General features: G+C 39.1%; 1 long non-coding RNA gene across 10 annotated transcripts in view; it reads left to right on the forward strand.

Moving 5' to 3' along the window:
* The first annotated feature begins 1,597 nt into the window (after positions 1-1,597).
* The window catches only part of LOC135299518 (uncharacterized), a 41,646-nt gene continuing 24,997 nt past the window's right edge, over positions 1,598-18,246 (forward strand). For 8 of the 10 annotated variants that reach the window (XR_010361488.1, XR_010361487.1, XR_010361491.1 and 5 more), the window contains exons 1-3: positions 1,598-1,656; positions 2,817-3,713; positions 8,371-8,484. This is a non-coding gene — a long non-coding RNA (uncharacterized LOC135299518). The remainder of the gene's footprint in view (positions 1,657-2,816; positions 3,714-8,370; positions 8,485-18,246) is intronic. The other 2 variants (XR_010361493.1, XR_010361492.1) reach the window with 2 other exon arrangements.

An 18,246-nucleotide genomic window follows, 5' to 3' on the forward strand; every position in this document is an offset into this window, starting at 1 on the left:
TATTGAGGAAATTCAACTGCCCTTACTTCAGCTTTACAGGCCTGTAACTAGACTCTGAATGTCAGCCTGTGTCATTTTCCTCCTGCTCTGTTTAGCAAGCTGGCAGTAAGTGCTTTGGTTTTTGTTTGTAGTAATCTACTGTAACAAGAATCTTTTCACCCATTAGAATTTCAGGAGGGATTTTGTCTGATCATTTCCATGCAAACACCATTACAATTTGCAACAAAATGTTTGGGGTTTTTTTCCAGCATAAATCTATTATATTGATAATCCAGCCTTTTAAAAATAAAGATTCATTGATCCACACACTTTCTGGACATAAAGGTTCATAGTGAATATCTTCTCTGTCAGCATATACATATAGGTCATATAACTAATTTTTTCAGAAGCTGGATTAAAACACCTGAAAACAGAAAAGCTTGTATCATACAAGAGGACTTGTAGTAAGGTCCATGATCTCCTTTTGTAGGCCACAGTAAAATACACATAAAATATAACGTGTGATAAGTCACCCTAATATTCCTGATCTCATGACTTGCTGGCTGTTCCTTTATCGTGGAGGATGATAGCTAGCTATCTAATCAAAATGCATAAGCAGTGTCTGTTCCTTCCACCCCCAGACCCATTCATTTTCCACTCAGAATCTCTGCTTGGGGTAGTATAATTGATTTCGACATAATTTACTGCTTACTTGGTAATGCAGCATTGCAGTCTCTGATAAAAACCGTATCAAGTCACAGCACCGGTCTAGAGCTTGAAAGGGAGGCAGTGTAATCACTTTCTTACCCTAATGCACCTCCATCTCATTTCTGCTGGGCAAGGAGCTGCAAAGTAATCATTGTTAAATGACTGGCTCCAAGAGAGGGTCTTTCACTTCTCTGCCTGACCACTTCTCTTTGTCTCTCCGCTTTATTTCATGAGAAGGCAGCAAGGAAACTTTTCATTGTTGGATGGTCATGGAAATAAAGGACTATGATTATACTTGCCTACCATCAGACATCTACCTCTAGTGCACAGCAAATACCCGCTCCTGAATTGCCGTGAAAGCAGCGGAATGGGAGAAGCATGTGAAAGAGCAAGTGCTAAAGAGGGAATATTTTGCACTTTGTTATTCCACACTTCCTGCACACTCCTAAATATTTCTTACTGCTCTCACTGCCGCCTGAGTTTGGCAATGAAGCAGAGGGACCACCACCCCTCACAAAGCCCCTGTACCACTGCAGGCTGCAGGATCTGCCTGCAATAGATCCTCATCCCTGACACTGCCTCAGCAGCTCCCGCCTTTTCCAGGGTGCCCAGAGCAGCTCCCAGCCCTTCAGCAGGCTGTGGGATCTGCCTGCAATAGATCCTCATCCCTGACACTGCCTCAGCAGCTCCCACCTTTGCCAGGGTGCCCAGAGCAGCTCCCAGCCCTTCAGCAGGCTGTGGGATCTGCCTGTAACAGATCCTCATCCCTGACACTGCCTCAGCAGCTCCTGCCCTTTGCCAGGTGCCCAGAGCAGCTCCCAGCCCTTCAGCAGGCTGCCCCGAGCAGCCCCGGGACTCGGCAGGATCAAACCAGGCTGATGGCAGCCGCTGGGGTGAGCTGAGGGCCGCCCATGCTCGGCGGGGTTGTGCTGCTGTCCGCGGAGCCAGCTGGGCTCAGCCGTTCTCTTTGTAAGCGCATAAAGCTCTGGAAGTTCAGCAAGTTCTTCCTCCACCTCCGCTGCCCTCTCAGAGCCATCTCCTACAGGGGCCAGGCTTCTTGCTGGAGAGCTCTCTAGGAATGGCTGTTTTTCTTGCACTCCCCCTGTGGGCACGGGTGGCCGTGTTCTCCCCTCAGCCCTGCATCCCTGGCCATGATTTCTGAGGGGACAGAACCGGGGGTTCCCAAATGGTGGCCATGCACTGGGGCCTACCACACCCTGTCTGGGCTGGGATGGCTCTGCCAACCCTCTGCAGCACCACCTGGGATCAACAGCCTCTGCTGCAGGAGGGAGCACATGGAGACCCAGGGAAGGGCAGGAACATCACTGGGGGCAGAAGCCAGCACAGCTGGGTTGGCAAAGGCCTCATCCCTCACCTCCCTGCCAGCTCATCCAGTGCACCGGGTGAACGGGTAGGGAGGTGAGGGATGGGAGTGGGGAAAGAACTCAAATCCAGTGCCTGGATTTGCCCAGGCTTGTTACTGTTTGCACTGATTTATGTATCATTTGCATACGTGGCTAAGTGGGTTACAGCAGTTCAGACTGCCCAATTTCACTGAGTATCAGCCAGCCTGTGTCCTGGGATGCAAATCTGTCCCTTATCTGGGGACAGGCAGACGGTTATCGTCTCCTGGCCACTCCTGCCAAATGGCCAGATGTGGAGTGCAGATCTGGGGAGCTGCTGAGCCCTGTCCCTGCCCAGCTGGATGTGCACAGGGCTTTTCTGCTAGACCTCAGGCCTATGGTCATGAAAACAAAGGACGGGACACAAACAAATATCACTTATTTAAAAAGACTCTTACACTTCCTACTACAGCAGTTATTTTTAAAACGGGCAACAGTAAACACATTTGCAAAGGTAACCTCATTTTGTTGGAAATTGAAATTTTTTTATTAAAATAATTAAGCCTTGGGAATGAGGTTTTAGAGTCACTTTTAAAGCCAAAAAATATTTTGCTTGACATTGAGAAGACTGATTAATTGATATATGTTGTTTTTTAAAGAAAATTGAATAGCAGTAATCACTCAAATAGTCTATTAAAAAAAAATCCTTCCCACAGTACCATCCACTCAAACTCACTAATTGCAGTGATTCTTCCCACTCATTCACACCCTGTACTTATCTTCAAGTGAGTAAGATCTCATCAAAATGAACAAGTTGAGCCCAGTCTTGGCAGACACTGAACAGCACTGATGACCAGCACCTAATCTGGAGACACATGTGGGGGAAGATGTGCAACCACAGGCAAGGCTGAAACTTCTGATGGCCATGAACACAGACATTGCACCCGTGGTGCTGGGTCCAGCTGTTGTTCTGTCCTTGGTAAATATCTGAGTTAAAGTAATGGGAGTTTCTCACCTTGCAATAAATTGCTTAGAAAGTGCATTTCACAATTTGATGTCCAAGCTGTAATAGAGAAGGAGCTCCATGAGACTGTAGACAGGTAAGCACTCATGCCAGCTGGCTTTTACATGCTCACAATCTAATCCACACCAGCTGTATTCTTTGATGTTGTAAACCAGTTTACTTTTACTTTGACAACAAGCTACTACTGCAGGAAGAGACAAGACTGAAAACAGTGTTTATAGGGCATAAAACAGTGAAATAATAGGTATTATACAGCAGGTAATATTTTTAAAATGCATAAAGATAATGAAACAAATATTTGTTACAGCTGAAAATCAAAAAGTCAAGAGACTACTTAAAATGTACTTTTCTGTTACCCACTGAAAAAATTCTACATGTAGACATTGCTCAAAAAAATATGGGAAAACTTTGTCTATTTAAAGACATAATATTTTCCCTGGCTTCAGTCAATACAGCATTTCTATTCCTACATGGAGAAAGAAACCCCAAGCACTCCAACAGACTGCTGACAAGTCTAAAGAAGCCAGGAAGTCGGGACCAAAACTCTTTCCAGCTTACCCTGAGAGGCTCAACAAAGCACCTCAAATGTTGGATACAATCACCCACTTTCTTAAGCCACCTTCAAAGCATATGCCAGAAGCATGCCAAAGAAGAGCAAGGTGAATTCATGATGATTTTAGCCCTACTTAGGATGTCTTCATGAATCATCCTAAAGTTCACAGAATTTCTACTGAATTTTTTTTTAGCTGAAAATGTTTTGTTTGTATTGTTTTGCTTTGGTTTTGTTTCCTTAAATTGTTGTCTTTCTTGCATATTTAACATCGATGATCAGGGCATGTGTTTATCAACTTATTTTAACAAAATCCTGAACTCTTGATAATTTTTGTCTAATATGTTATAATGGGCTTAGATATTTTATTTCTTCTGAGACCTTAAAAGCACTAAATGATGGTAAAAATCCATGCTTGGGAAGCTAATAAAAGGGAGACTTGTGTTTTAGGGGCTGGAGTGGAGGTGACAAGCAAAAGAATACCTGTCAAAGAGTACACAGGATTTCAATGGATTGGACTGTGCTCCTTTGTATGCTCAGGTTCTAGCCTGGAGTTACTCATGTGCTTGATATTAAGCACACGCACCAGCCTGTGCAGGACTGGAATCTATTATTGCCATGTTGACATACATTTGTTAAGGGTTTGATTCTGCTAACATTTCTATTGGCAACACTGGGAGATGCAGTAAGGTCCTGCAGTTCAGAGGGAGATGGAAGAGATTTCAGGGAGCTGCTAATACACTCAACTTTAGAGGCCGTTCACAGAAAACCACATTTTAAATACATTTCCATGGTCATGTTTATTTCTAAAATACCTAAAGACATCAATCAAGTTGTAGATTAAAGAGATATAAAAGTACCCACCCTAAGAGCAAAACCATTTGAAAAGATTTATTAACGGTTTTTTATATATTTAAGTCTAGTTCCTGTAAGATCCCAGTAGTGTGAATAAGTGGTTTAAAAACTGTTCCTTATTTATTAGCCTTTCAGCTATAAACACATATTTGGGTTCTGTATTTATTTGGTAGCTTTAAATTTTTTTTTTTTCCTCTGGGTTGAGGCCTAATAACCAAATTTTTGTCCAAAACATGAGTTTTGAGAAACACAGATTTCCTACCATATCTTCATTATGGCAGCTGCTGTTATTTAACTGATAACATTCTGGTAATTAAAAAAAAACTTCAACCAGGAGCATAAACCCATACTTGTCTACTTTGTCTTGGAACTTGAGCATTTTTTTCCTGGAGCTTTTGAACTATGTTCCCAGGCAATCTTAACCTTCTGGTTTAAATCCAAACGTACCAGCTATGGGAAACACTATTTACACATCCATTACCCCTGGAGAATTTAGTGTGCCATTTCCATCAGAGTCAGACTTTCAGGAGCTGAACTTAGATTGCTTTCTTGGGGAATGAACTTGCACAACTTGCATTTATGAACTGAAGACTACAGTGGCTTTATTCATTGTATCTCCTCATTTCAATACAGTGCTGTAGGGGAATGTAATGGAATATGATGGATGAAAGTGACAGAGCCAGGTTTTTTTCCCTGCACTGAGGCCTGTTGCAGGGACAGGACACTGCCCCTGTCTTCTTCTTCATTTGCCTTCACACAGATTTTGCTGAGTTAGCCTGCTGGCTGAAAGCAGTGTAACATAAAGTTAGAAAGAAAATAGCTTTTCTGGGGAAAATCATTACCGACTTAGGTACTAAAGTGGCTAATATTGCTAGTGTGGCTAATACTGCTAAAGTGGCTAATACTGCTAATGTGGCTAATATTGCTAATGTGGCTAATATTGCTACTGTGGCAAGGTAAAGCTTTGAAGCTACCACCTCTGCAAGTCGTGGTCCAATGCTCCACCCACTTGGTCAGCAGCACCACAGGCTGCCCAGCCAAATGCAGATGTGCACAAAGGCAGATATTCTGCATTTTCAGTAGGGTTGACCAAACTTTTGAAATAGCTGCCATCTTTCTACAACAAAACAATCCCTTAGCAAACAAATATTTTTCTTGTGGAAAATCCTTGAAGAAAAGTTTGGGGTTAGACACCCTTTGCTTGAGAGTGTATGGCCTGCTTATAAAGGTTCACCTTCACCCTTAAACTTCAAAATGCAGGAATTCTCAGTGCCTCCAGTAGAGATTATACCTGTCTCTTCCTTTGAGCTTCACCTGGGTGTGGTGATGAACTGGAGCCTTAACACCATCCCTACCTGCACCACTTTCTCATGGTTTACCACACAAATAAACCCTGAAGCAGCATCTTCTCAAGACTGTGGTAAACCCGTAATTTCCATCAAAATTTGTCATTTGTGAGAAGTCAGTAATCAAAGCTAAGAAGAAGCTAACTCAATATCAGTTTGTTTCTGATTCTCTGCCAGGTAAGTATTGTAGGTTAGACTATTCCTGCCAGAAAAGTTTTATGCACGAAAGGTTGTTCCTCCCTGCAACCCTCCCTGTCTCCCATGCACCAAACTGTGATTACTGTGGTCATTATTACAGTAGAAGAGGAATCAAGGACCACAATCTCTTACTACTCCTTTGCAGGAGCATTTTCCTAATATTTTTTTGTTTAGGAGGCAGGACAAATCTGAATAATTTTTTAACTCCTCTTTCTTCTCTATATCTATCTGGCCATTGTGCTGGAAATCATAATGTAGACAGATTGCTTGTGGGAAAGGAATTTAATTCCTTAGATGTCTGCACAAGACAGAGCTAGAGAAAACTTTTATAATATCAAGTGTTATGGACAAATTATTTTCTGACATGATCTATTTGTAGAAACATTTCATATTGGCCAAGAAATTTTGTTTAGAGAAGGATAGTTGCTTGTCTTATCATGTGCTTCAGCTATCCTTGGCCCCACTTTTCTGCTGATTTGTTTCTTATCAATAACAGCTACATTGCATCATGTCTCAAGTGTCTGAGCTAAAGGGCATGTGATTCTGGAATCCTAGAATCACAGAATGCTTTCATTTGGAAGGCACCTTGAATATCATCCTCCCCATGCCACAGGCAGGAGCACCTTCCACTAGACCAGATTGTTTAAAGCCCCGTCCAACCTGGTCTTCAACAATTCCAGGGATGGGGCATCCACAATGTCCTTGGGCAACAGGTGCCAGTGCCTCACCACACTCACAGTGAAGAATTTCTTTCTAGTATCCACTTTAAACCTAACCTGATAGTGTCCAGACAGCTTGTGAATATCTCCAGTGGGGGAGACTGCACCCAGTCTCTGGACAATCTGTCCAGTGTACAGTCATCCCCACAGAATCACCAGATGGGTCAGGCTGGAAGGGAGCACAGTGGACCATCTGGTCCAAACACCCTGCTCAGGCAGGGTCACCCGAGGCACATGGCACAGGATTGTGTCCAGGAGGTTCATTCCTAAGATCTCTTCTTGATGAAGCTGTCTTTTCTCAAGGCCAAACAGACACAGCTCCCTCTGCCTTTCCTCTCAAGAGAAATGTCCTAGTCATGTTTCTCAACCTAAAGAGATCTTCTCTCAACCTAAAGAGATTGTCTAATCCTCTTTGCCACTCTCCCCTGGACCTGCTGCAGGAGCTCCATGTCTTTTGTGCTGAGGAGCTCAGAAGTGGACACAGCAGCCCCATATGAGCCTTACCAGGGTAGAGGGCTAGGATCCTCTCCCATGACCTGCTGGAAGCATTCTTCCAAACCCCATGGTACTTGACCATCACTTGATGAGCCTAAGCTACCAGCCCAACTCTGACTGCGCTCCTTTATGAATCTGTACAATTCAATAAAGAAAAACAAAGCTATTAAAGGAAGAGTGATCTTTAAGCCTTCTATTTCTCAGGTCTATTAATTAGGTTCACCACAGCTCTGAAGCAGATTCACAGTTTTCAGAGTTGCCTCATTTTCGATGAGTTTAAACAGGTGTGCCCAAAAATATCCGGCCTTTCAGCCACAAGCCACAGGTACCTCTCAAGCATCGACGTTTTGAATTAGTTCATGGGGAATTGTGGTGATAGATGTATTTCAAATGCTAAAATACCTAGCTCATACACTTCCTGCTTAAAGTGAGTTGAGAATTTTGATACCAAATGCATTATTTTCTACTGGTATTAGCTGTAGGGTGCCACTAATCTCCTTCCTTGATATCTAATTTTATTTGTGAATAGTTTTTTAACTCCACTGAAGAATTAAAATAATGCTAAAAGTGTTAATTCCCATAGGTAACAGCCCCTAACTATCTACCTGACAACACCTACCTGCATTTTAAATGAAGGCTTTGCAACAGATATTCACAGAGCCTCAATAATTCAGAGTCCTGTTGAAAAACTCTTTCTCAATGTTCTTGCTGTTTAATTTGAAATTTTGGGACTTTTTTTTTTAATTTTGGGACAACTATACATTTCAGATGCATGTCTTCAGAATTTCAGAATGTAAAATTGTTGGGAACTGTGGTCTGAACATAATTATGCAGACATGACCATGAGAATTAAAGTATAATCTTTCCCCATGTTGCCTTTTCCTCCAAACTCTGTTTGCAAAGTGAAATAGAGACTTCATTCTGTTCTACCAGTCCTTTGAATGTGACATTCCAGAGATTTATTAGGAGCAGGTGTTAAATATTTTAGCCTCTTTATCTTGTTGCTACATCAATAATTTACTCACTCTAATATTATGACTAGATATTTGATAAACTCTCTAACATAATTAGTGATGAAAAAAGGGTTCCTAATAACCACAGTGCAGTTCAAGTACATGGCATGAATTTTTTTTTTTTTTCATTTTTGTTACAGATTTTGACCTTGTTACCTTCACTTATAGGATGTCAAGTAGTGACCTTGCCTTCTGGCAGGTCTTGTGCAGCACCGTGGAGCCCATCACCACCTGGCAGCTCACCTTTCTCATTGGTATTTATTCAATGATTCTAAAGTAAATTTTACAACACAAACTGATGTCAAACATATGACTTGTGTTTTACCTGGCACCATCTTTTAAGAAACCTGATAAGTTCAACAGAATTTCCAAGATCCAAGTCTTGGAAAGCAGCTGAATTTCTCTGGAGGGTCTCATTTAAATTACGAGAATAACAGTATTGGATGTCTGCAGTTACTATTTGTCTAGTGGGGGTCTACTTGCGTGTTTACTTATTATCAATGAACATATTAATCAGCTGTGAGAGGCATAGTTTTGTTTTTAAAAAATATTTACTAAAATTAATGGTCACAAGTAAGGTTGGGACTGTGAGCATATGTATAAATATATTACCTTAGAATGGTAATCATTCTACTTTTATTGTCTTCTGAAACTATTGTTACAAAAAGTGCCTTTGAGCATTAAAAATGTCTCCAAGAAACTTAAATTTGAGGCTCTGTTGAGGTCCAGCCAAGAGAGTGTTGAGTTCCAAACTGTGGAACTCTGTGGTTATGATTAGCAGTTATGTACATAACTATTAAAAAACTACTCTATTACTTATTTGCAGGTGAAACAATTATGTTGACATATAGAGTTTTATGAGCAGCAACATATTCCATTTAGTGGTTAATCTATGGCTTTTTCCTTCTTCCAAGTATTAAATCCTAGCTCTAGAGAACAGCAGTTTCTGTGGTGAGCATGAAGATTGCCTCTTACCTCAAGTTGATAGAATCTTGTTTATCACTGCAGGCCTGTGATCTTGGTGAACTGCAGAGTGTCTCTGTAGAAATACAAACAATGCATCACTATCTTCTTCTTTGGGAGACACAAACTCCAATCCTGTGATCATCAGTGATATCAGTAGCAGACCACCCCAGCCAGTGGAAAATCCCTTCTACTCTCCTTATAGTTGTCAAGTTTCCACAGCTGTGCTCAGCTCAGTTACACTGGTTCAAAGATTAGCAAAAATTTACTTCTGTGCAGGGAGAAAACCCAAGCAGTCATTTGCTGAAATCACAAGCTTCATTTAACTTCCTCATGTGACAAGATTTAAATGCTGTGGAAATTCACATTAAAAAAAAAAAAAAAAACACAAAAAAATATAAACCACAAAAAACAACAAAACAAAACACAATAAACTGAAAATCAGAAGGCAGGTTGTTTATATGTTATCAAACTTCTAGTGTAACATACAGACACCATTTTGTCCCTATTGTTTTTAATTCATCCGTCACATGCCATTATTTGTAATTCCTCTCCTGAAGGACGAATCAACATAGCATCAAGTTAATATCAGTATTATTACTGTTTTTTGAACAGAATAGTTAGACTGTTATGTTTATGAACTCTTTTCATTAGGAGGAGAGATAATTGACTTTAGTGTATCTGATGCAATCCTGCTCATTTACAATATACAAAATCCTGTTTCCCTAAGCACAGAAGAAATCACAGAGGAGACAAATTCTTCACAGATAGCTCCAAACATCTCTAATCTAGCCTCTGGCAAAAAGTACTCTCATATTTTTGCACTGCTTCTGTGGTTACATCTGATATATTTTTCTTGCCTTTTCTCCCACCTTCACTGGCCAATCTGGGAGTCTCACACCTTTCAATGTATATACATATTAATGTTATTTCTCCCACTAACACACTTACAAACATCTTTGCATTGCCTTTTGATCTGTGTTTATGCTTAATGTACAAATAACAGTAGTTTTACCTCCTTGCTTCTAAAGAACAGTTTAATGAATGTCTTCAGCTGTGTTAAGTGATGGAATTTGGCACTCTAAATTTCATAAAGGTAACTTTCTGTGTCTACCAAATTGCAGGTAAGTAAGAAATGCTAGGTTTTGGGTATTATGTAGCAATTTGGTTGCTTTGTGCAAGAAAGTTAGTGGTATCAATTTGTACAGAGTGTCCAAGAAGGCATCCAAAGCCCAGTCAATGCATCTGAAGTGATCAGATCTGCAGATGCCTGATTAGTTTCAGGTGAACCTTTACTAAATTCTAAAGTCTGTGTTTACCCTTGCAGTTTAAAAGTAGTAGTCTTTACACTAACTTTTACCAAAAGAAGTTTGAATGGCATTTGAAATACTATTTCTTCAGGCAGTGACTGAGTCTAGATAAGTTTAATCACCATTACTCAATGTTCAAAATGTGAACTCTGATTCATAATCTATTTGTCTTTTTCCTTCCACTAGCATTATGTTTTACAACAGGGAATCATATGAGGTTGGGAAAGCATATTTGGAAACATAAAGCCAACCTAGATCCAAAACATGTAAAGCAGTGTGTTCTACCCCGTTGTGAAGGGTCAGTTTTAGAAGTGTGTTGAAACATTCCACATTATGAAACTGGTCAATAAAACCAAAACATTTCAACTTTCTTTCAGTTCCATGATTTAGTTCTCAGAAATGATTTCTAGCTGTGATATTTTCTTTATATTTTATTTGACCACAGTTGTTCAGCTTGTCCTTGTATAAATAGTTTGTGGATCTGGATCTGCCTTTCATCATACAGACCTTGACATGCTTCCAAGGAAATACATAGGTTCATATTTAATGGGGTTAGAAATGTCAACCCACTCATGTAGCCATGTACGTACAGTACTTGAGCATTTACAGTTGTGAGGATAGATTATAAAGAAGCAGAACCTTTCTAGAGAAATTTTGTCATAATTGAAGAAGAACATTTTAGAAAAAATCATACTGATTCCTATCAAATATCCTATGAAAATACTTATTTTGAAACTCTTTCTTGAAGGTCACCCCAGGGACTACTGTCCCTTTCATAATCACCACAGTGGGCTGTGGAGGGAATTGAATGATTGATAGACAGATGGACAATTTTGCAGAGTATTGTGTGAGTTTTTAAGGTCATTGCTCTCTAATCTGAAAGTTTCCAAATAAAAGGAAAAGGCAGTATCACATGGCCCAGCCACAAGTATTCTCTCAGCCAAAGAAAATTTACATCTTATAGACCATACAGCCTTGTCCTCAGGGTGACCTTGATGTTTACAGATGAGAAAAAATCCAGTGACATGGAATGCATAATCAGGGGACAAAAGAAACCTAATAGACTAAAATCTATATATTTTAACAAACTCTCAAAAAAATTCTTGGCTACATGCCAGTTGTACAGCAATACAGAATGTCACTCTTTTTCTCTTCTCTAACTAGGTTGGTGACTGTCTTATGTTGGGGATGTTTTGTTTTTCTGTAAGAGAAGTCTGCATAGGTTTTTAAAGTATGACTACATTCTCTCACTCTGAAACCTTCTTTCTGACCATCTCTTCCTCTGCCCCTAACATCCAATGACAAGGATGTTGTCTGATTCAAACTGGAAAGTCACTTCACTTGAGGATTTTCCAGTCATGGTCTTTGTGATGACAAACTTATTAACAAAAAAATTGATGTTTACATCTGAGTTCTGCAAAATTATTTGTTGAGAATTCAAAATTATTAGGGCAGAGATAACCATTCAACAGCCTAATTCCTTATTGTCTTTTTTCCTTAGCCGAGTGATTAATTGTTAAAAACATTTTCTTTTCAGCACAGTTCTTCATGACTGTATCCTACCCTCAAGAACGATGATAATCTGACAAACTGCAGCTATGCCTCTGTGTGCTGGACCAAATAATCACACAGTAATCTTTGCAGCAGCAGTGTTCATGTGGGCTGAAAAGTGTTCATGTGGGCTGAAAAGTGCCCAAGTGACAGAGATCATTCAGTTTGCATTTGATCACCCTAGGAAGGCATCCATGGTCAGATGAGAGGTGTTGGCCTGATGTGCAAAAGTAAAACTTTGTAGTGGCTTAGTGATGGTATAAACAGTCCTGCAATAAAATCAGAGACATGTGGGCTGTTTAGGGGATGTATGTCCAAACTGCTGGTGGGAGACATGCATGCTGCTTTCATATAACTTGCTCTTGCAGAGAAGACTTAAATCCCTCAGGATAAGAGTACTTATCTTGGATTTAGAGTCTTGGATACAGACTCCTCGTTTATGACATGAGACACCTAACTTAGCATCCCTCCACTTTAGTTCCATGATTTTTAAATAGGGAAAATTTAGTGCTATTCTTTCAGATTGTAATAACGGGGATCATCCAGACAGTTTTAATAGAAGTCACTGAAAACATGTTTAAGAAAGTAAGGAATTGGATTCTGGGTTTTACATCTTCAGGGACAGAATTTCACTCCCCACAGAGAATTGAAGTCTGAGAAATCCTTTAGACTGTGAGAAATAATTGAATGAAAAAGCAGAGATTATGTTACTGCCCTTGATTGAGTGGCCATAGCTGCCATTTCCAATTCACATTCAAAAGTGCTTTGTAAGATATCCTTCCACTTTTGGATAGGAAATGTGCAGTTGTTCCCAGCTTGTGTGTTCCATAAAGTCTTTACTACCTTTTCGATATATAACTCTCCACAATGGATGTTGTGTTTGATGCTTCAATATTGCAATTTGAAATTGCCAAGAAATTGCAGCTGTTACAGTGTCTGGTCATTCAGTGCAGCATCATACAAAGTATGCTGCTACTGCTTGCTGTGATGTTTATCAGCTCTCAAGTTTTAAAGTCTGTGTTTTTCCAGTAAAGCCTGGAGTAACTTTGACTTGGGCTGCTCTTACATACCGAGAACCTAATCCTCCAAAGTTTTTTGTGCTTAGCTTCCTTTGAAATCACAAGAACTTAGAAATACATTTGAGAATCATGACCAAATTTTTTTAATCAAAGTTTCTGTGAATAGGATTTCTAAACATACACAAGGGAAATAGCAATATAAATCTAATTGAAAACCATGAGTCTTGGACTTTTAACTCTCTTAGATTACTCCTTAGGATAGAATTTCCAAAAGACTTGAATTTTTGGCAGTTTGTAATAATTTATTTAAGTTATTACATTTATTAAGAAGCTGATGGATGTTCAACATATATGAAACTCAGGCCATGGCATAGATACATAAAAAAACTTCTCTCTGTAGTTGATGTTCTTGGTGTCTCTTCTAAAATGATACCATGATGGTTTATGATTAATGACTCCCATAAAACTCTGCCTTGAATTACTAGCTTTAAAAACCTGGTTAATCCTCTCTCCAAGTGATTGTTGAAATATTCAGAAGGATATGGTTCCACTGTTAGTAGGAAAAGAAGTGTGCAACAGAAAGGGGAAAAATATAAATATATAAATTTGTATAAATGGCATGTATGTAATGGAAGGACACTCTGGGCAGATGGGTCCTGATTTTGGAACTTGCATTTTCTGCATTCAGAGAACATCAGACACATCATTACTTGGGCTTCTCTCGTTACAGAATAGATTAGAAACGGGGTGAGGAAAGGGAAAAGAATGAGATCTTGTTGAGATTTTTGACCAATTTTAGTGCTTAGAATCAAAGGCAGACATCAGGTAGTATTGGCACCATGAGTGAGAAGGTTTGGGGAAGGAGGACTCCCTCTATTCACATCAGACTTTGGATCACCACTGGCACCCACAAGTTCTGGCACAATTTGAAAACTCTTGAGCTCTAAATGTCACTGTTCCAGAAGCCTCTCTTCTTCATTTACCTACTGACTCTCATTAGCTCACTGCTCCTGTTGCCTGGAAATCCTTTCAACAGCTATATTGCCTTGTTTTAAAGCTTAGCTTGTTGGTTACTGAACATGCTCTCAATAACTTCCCTACCAACTCACTGTCTCTCAACTTCTTACTGAGCCATTGGCAATGTCCTTCTGTTACTTTTGTCAGACTCACTACTTTCTTCTGTTATGACTAACTCTCTTGTTTATTCCTTTCCACTCTTCTGTCTCCTGCTATATTGTTGTTTTTCCTTAATTAGGTGGTTTATTTTTTGTACCACTTGACAGAGCTCTCTTTTGCTTTCTCTCAACTTTTTGATTTCACATCTTCATCCTCTTATATGATGGTTTTCTACTACCCTTATTGTGGCAAATACTCAAAAATTTGGCTTTGTCCATTACTTTCACCGATATTCTCAATCACTTTTCATCTATACTTAGGCTGTGTGTCCATTTAAAGATAATATGTTAAAACTTGTCACTTAATGCTTTTCAGAATGCTAAGTGGTTTTCTTTTATTTTCTCTCTCTCTTTTTTTTTTTTTTTGGTCACAGATAATGACTACTATGTTATTGTTGTCACTATAAAAATGGATGCCAACTGGAATTTAATTTCCTTTCTGGAAAGCCATTCTTGACTTCAACTTTTCATCTTTCACATTTCAGAAAACCTTGTTGTTCTGCTTTCTCTGAAATTTTGTCTTTTCATCTTCTGAAATCAACCAGAGGAAGCTCACAATTGTAATCTTCTCATCTACACCATCCTCACACATCTGTACAGATGGTTTCTTTATAGCTGTAAATATGTTTAGCATTACATTCTGAGCATTTTGTCTCTCCCTTTGAATTCTTCTTCTCTTCCCACGTGTCATATGCAACTTTATTACACTGCTAATGATCAGCTCTGGTGGCAGCTCAGCCCCATCTCAGTATTGCACATGCTTCTTCCATAGCATCGTTTATGCACAGAACACATGGAACAGCAAACCTTGATTTGCTTCTTCTGTCAGGATCAGAGGGAAAGTGGTCATTGGCAACTAAGGAGGTTGTCAGGAGAGACAGAAAAGTTTATTTTAGTCATGCTTCTTCTCATTATTTATTCTAGATGGTTGTTGAATCCTGCCTTGATAGGTAGTGGGATCTTTGTCACAAAGTTTTCATTTATTTAGGTTCTTTTGCATCTTGGAATGATGGCTTTATTTTTCCTGAATAATAACATGGGGACCATCATAGTATCAACCCTCCCTTTTTCCTTAAAATACAGATTCGTCTATCAGGGTTGAAAATAAGGCACCTGAAAGTCAATCACTTCACTTATTGTGAAGGAAGAATGTTTAGCAGCAACATGGTTAAAACTATGGCGAGTCACTGCTTCTGTTTCTTATGCATGTATCTGGTGCAATCTTTGAAAGCCTTCATAAAGAGGATAAACTTTTCCTAATCAGCAAAACCTAGCTTTCGTTCTTAGACATTTAGTTTCTTAACCTAGAAATCCATTCTGCTTTTGAATGCAATCAAAGTAATGGAAATCCATTCTCCAGAACACTCTGAAACTTTAAGAAAAAAAAAATTCTTACAGACTTTCTTTTCTCCTGAATGAAACATTCCTTAAATACTGCAACTTAATCAGAAGCTTGTTACATTATATCCTGCAACGTAATAGCAGGAAAACAGAAGTTTTTCTTCATTGTAGTAGGAAATTTTGACTACTTCAATAAATTCCCATGAAGAAGTATATTGTATTCAAGAAAATATGTCAGATGTAAAAAGTGTCATTAGAGAATCCTTGGCCAATCATACAACATTATGTTTTTTGGCCAGCTGCTCAAAGCTGTGTATTATATATAGCAATTCTCCAAACCATACTTTTTCATTCTTTTTCTTTTTTCCCTGAGTTTTGCATATGTAATTCTGATGTAATTCAGTGAAGTTATTTCCCATTAGATTAAGCCACATACTCAAATTATATTTCTCAGTTTCCAATATAAACACTCAGCTTTGCAGCCTGTACATTTAGCAGAACAAGGAATCCCAATGGTGCCAATACAAGTAAAACCCACTGAAAAGGTATATGGATGGCAGAATCAAGACCTCATAAAGTTGAAGACAACTACAGAGTTAACTAATCTCTGTGCTTGCTCTCTACAGAGTTTAGAATCCTCCTGAGCAGTCCCTCTGTATTGTAATACGCAACTCATTATAGAGACTCAAAGTAGGATTATTTTCCAGCCTTTCTTTTTCTTTAGCCCTAACAGGATTTGAATCTGCGTTTCATTTCTCACTCATATCTTTCCTGCTTGCTTTCAGATTTCCCATTTGTTCTCTTTCACAAATGGATCTTTGGGTAAACATTTTGTATGTGGGATGGGTCACCATGTTAAAAAGATTATCTCACCATGGAGTCCATCAGCATTTAGCAACAACAGTGCTTATATTTTTCTCAGGTTGCCTTTATCTCACAATCATTATTAGCTGACCGAGATTTATGACATCTTCTTCATCTAGAGATAAAATCAATTAGTTGAAAAATTTTTAGCTTGTTAACTATAGTCAAAAAATTAACTGTGAACTTGGATGTGAATAATTGTATTTTCCAGTTCAGTGAGCATGTGCACAGGAAAACAGGCACAACCCCCAGCAGGGAATGGTCAGCTGGTCCCAGCTATTCAGGACTCTTGGTGCCAGCTAGCTTTCAAAGAGGGAGGGATGGGCCCTAAGGAGCCCAAAGGATTTTCCCGACCCTCTTGGGTAATTTACACCAATCTTAAACATGTATGTTTGTCTGAAGTCTCTTTTATCAGCGTGGTAATCCCATTACTGACAAATGAAGATGTAATCACAGTTTATTCAAATAGTTTGAAAGCTTTATCCCCTTTAGAGAGAAAGCAGAAAGTACAATTGGCTGCAACTGACTTCTTAAACTCCTACTGGGACACTAGCAAAGTAAAAATGATTTTTAAGAACCATCAGCGCTTGAGTATAGGATGAGAAGTATAGCCTACATGGTCCCTGAAGTAAGGAATCTGTTTTTGCTTATGGAATTTACATCACACTCAGCACTGTTACTGCTAATTTAAGTCAGTGAGAGAGCAGCCATGAGTCCTTGGTCCTACAGTGCTGTTTCCTACTGATGCCATCCCTGCTTATCTCCATCAGTAGTTGTGAGGGTAGAGATGCTGGCTGAACTGTGTCTCTGTCCTCAGGGTAACCACTGCTAATATGCAGAGATCCTCATCTTTGTGAAACGTACACCAAGAACCAGAAAAGTACAGAGAAAAATCTGGAGTGGGCAACCTTGTGCATTTTCAAGAGGAATATTGACAACTATAACAATGTTTATCCATCAGCCTTGTTGGTAGCAAAGGGGAAAAGTCTTGGTGCGGAAGTGAAGCCTCGAGCACTAACAGCCCTACTGAACTCTCTAAGGTGATGAAATGCCAAAGAGGATCCTTGAGAGGTCCTAGAAACCCGTTGTTAAATCTTCTTTGTCTTCTTCCTTGTCTCAGGTATAAAAAATTCACACTGCTCTGATACACCAATATAAAGGTTATAAAAATAATCTGAAATTTATATCTCCCTTTTCCTTTCCCCAGATAACATCAAACTTTTAGTAATAATTTTAGTAATTTATGGTTAAATATATACCCAGGTAGCCTAAACAGTTAAAATGCAGAAAAAAGTTTAGATTATTTTATCTTATGAACAAGAAAAAAAAAAGCCTGTTTTTTTTTCCTAACATTTCAAGTGCCAAATATAATGTTATCTTTAAAGAGTTTGTATATAATGCAAATTCCTTTATTAGGTAGATATCTTTCCTGTGAGTATCTTGACTCCATAATAAAATTTGATCTCACTGATAAACAGAATATCATGTCTGCAGTTTTTAATATAGGACCGAAGTGCAGGAGGTGTACACTTCCATTAGCTAATATGAGTCCCTTGAAGGTAAACTGCTTCTTCCTTTAGAAATCATTATTTTTATTTCTTTCTATTATGCCAGTTCCCCAACATAGACTAGGAATTAATTACATGATTACATAATAAACAAAACATTTCTGCTTTGAAGAATATATCATTTAAATAGACTGAAATTGAGAAGAGAGAGACTTGGAGCAACTTGCCATGCACCATACAGCAATTTCGTTTTGTAGCTGGGAGTAGTCTTCTAGAGCTCCATAG

The sequence above is a fragment of the Passer domesticus genome, chromosome 4, assembly GCF_036417665.1.
Source record: "Passer domesticus isolate bPasDom1 chromosome 4, bPasDom1.hap1, whole genome shotgun sequence".
In the NCBI taxonomy this organism is placed as follows: domain Eukaryota; kingdom Metazoa; phylum Chordata; class Aves; order Passeriformes; family Passeridae; genus Passer; species Passer domesticus.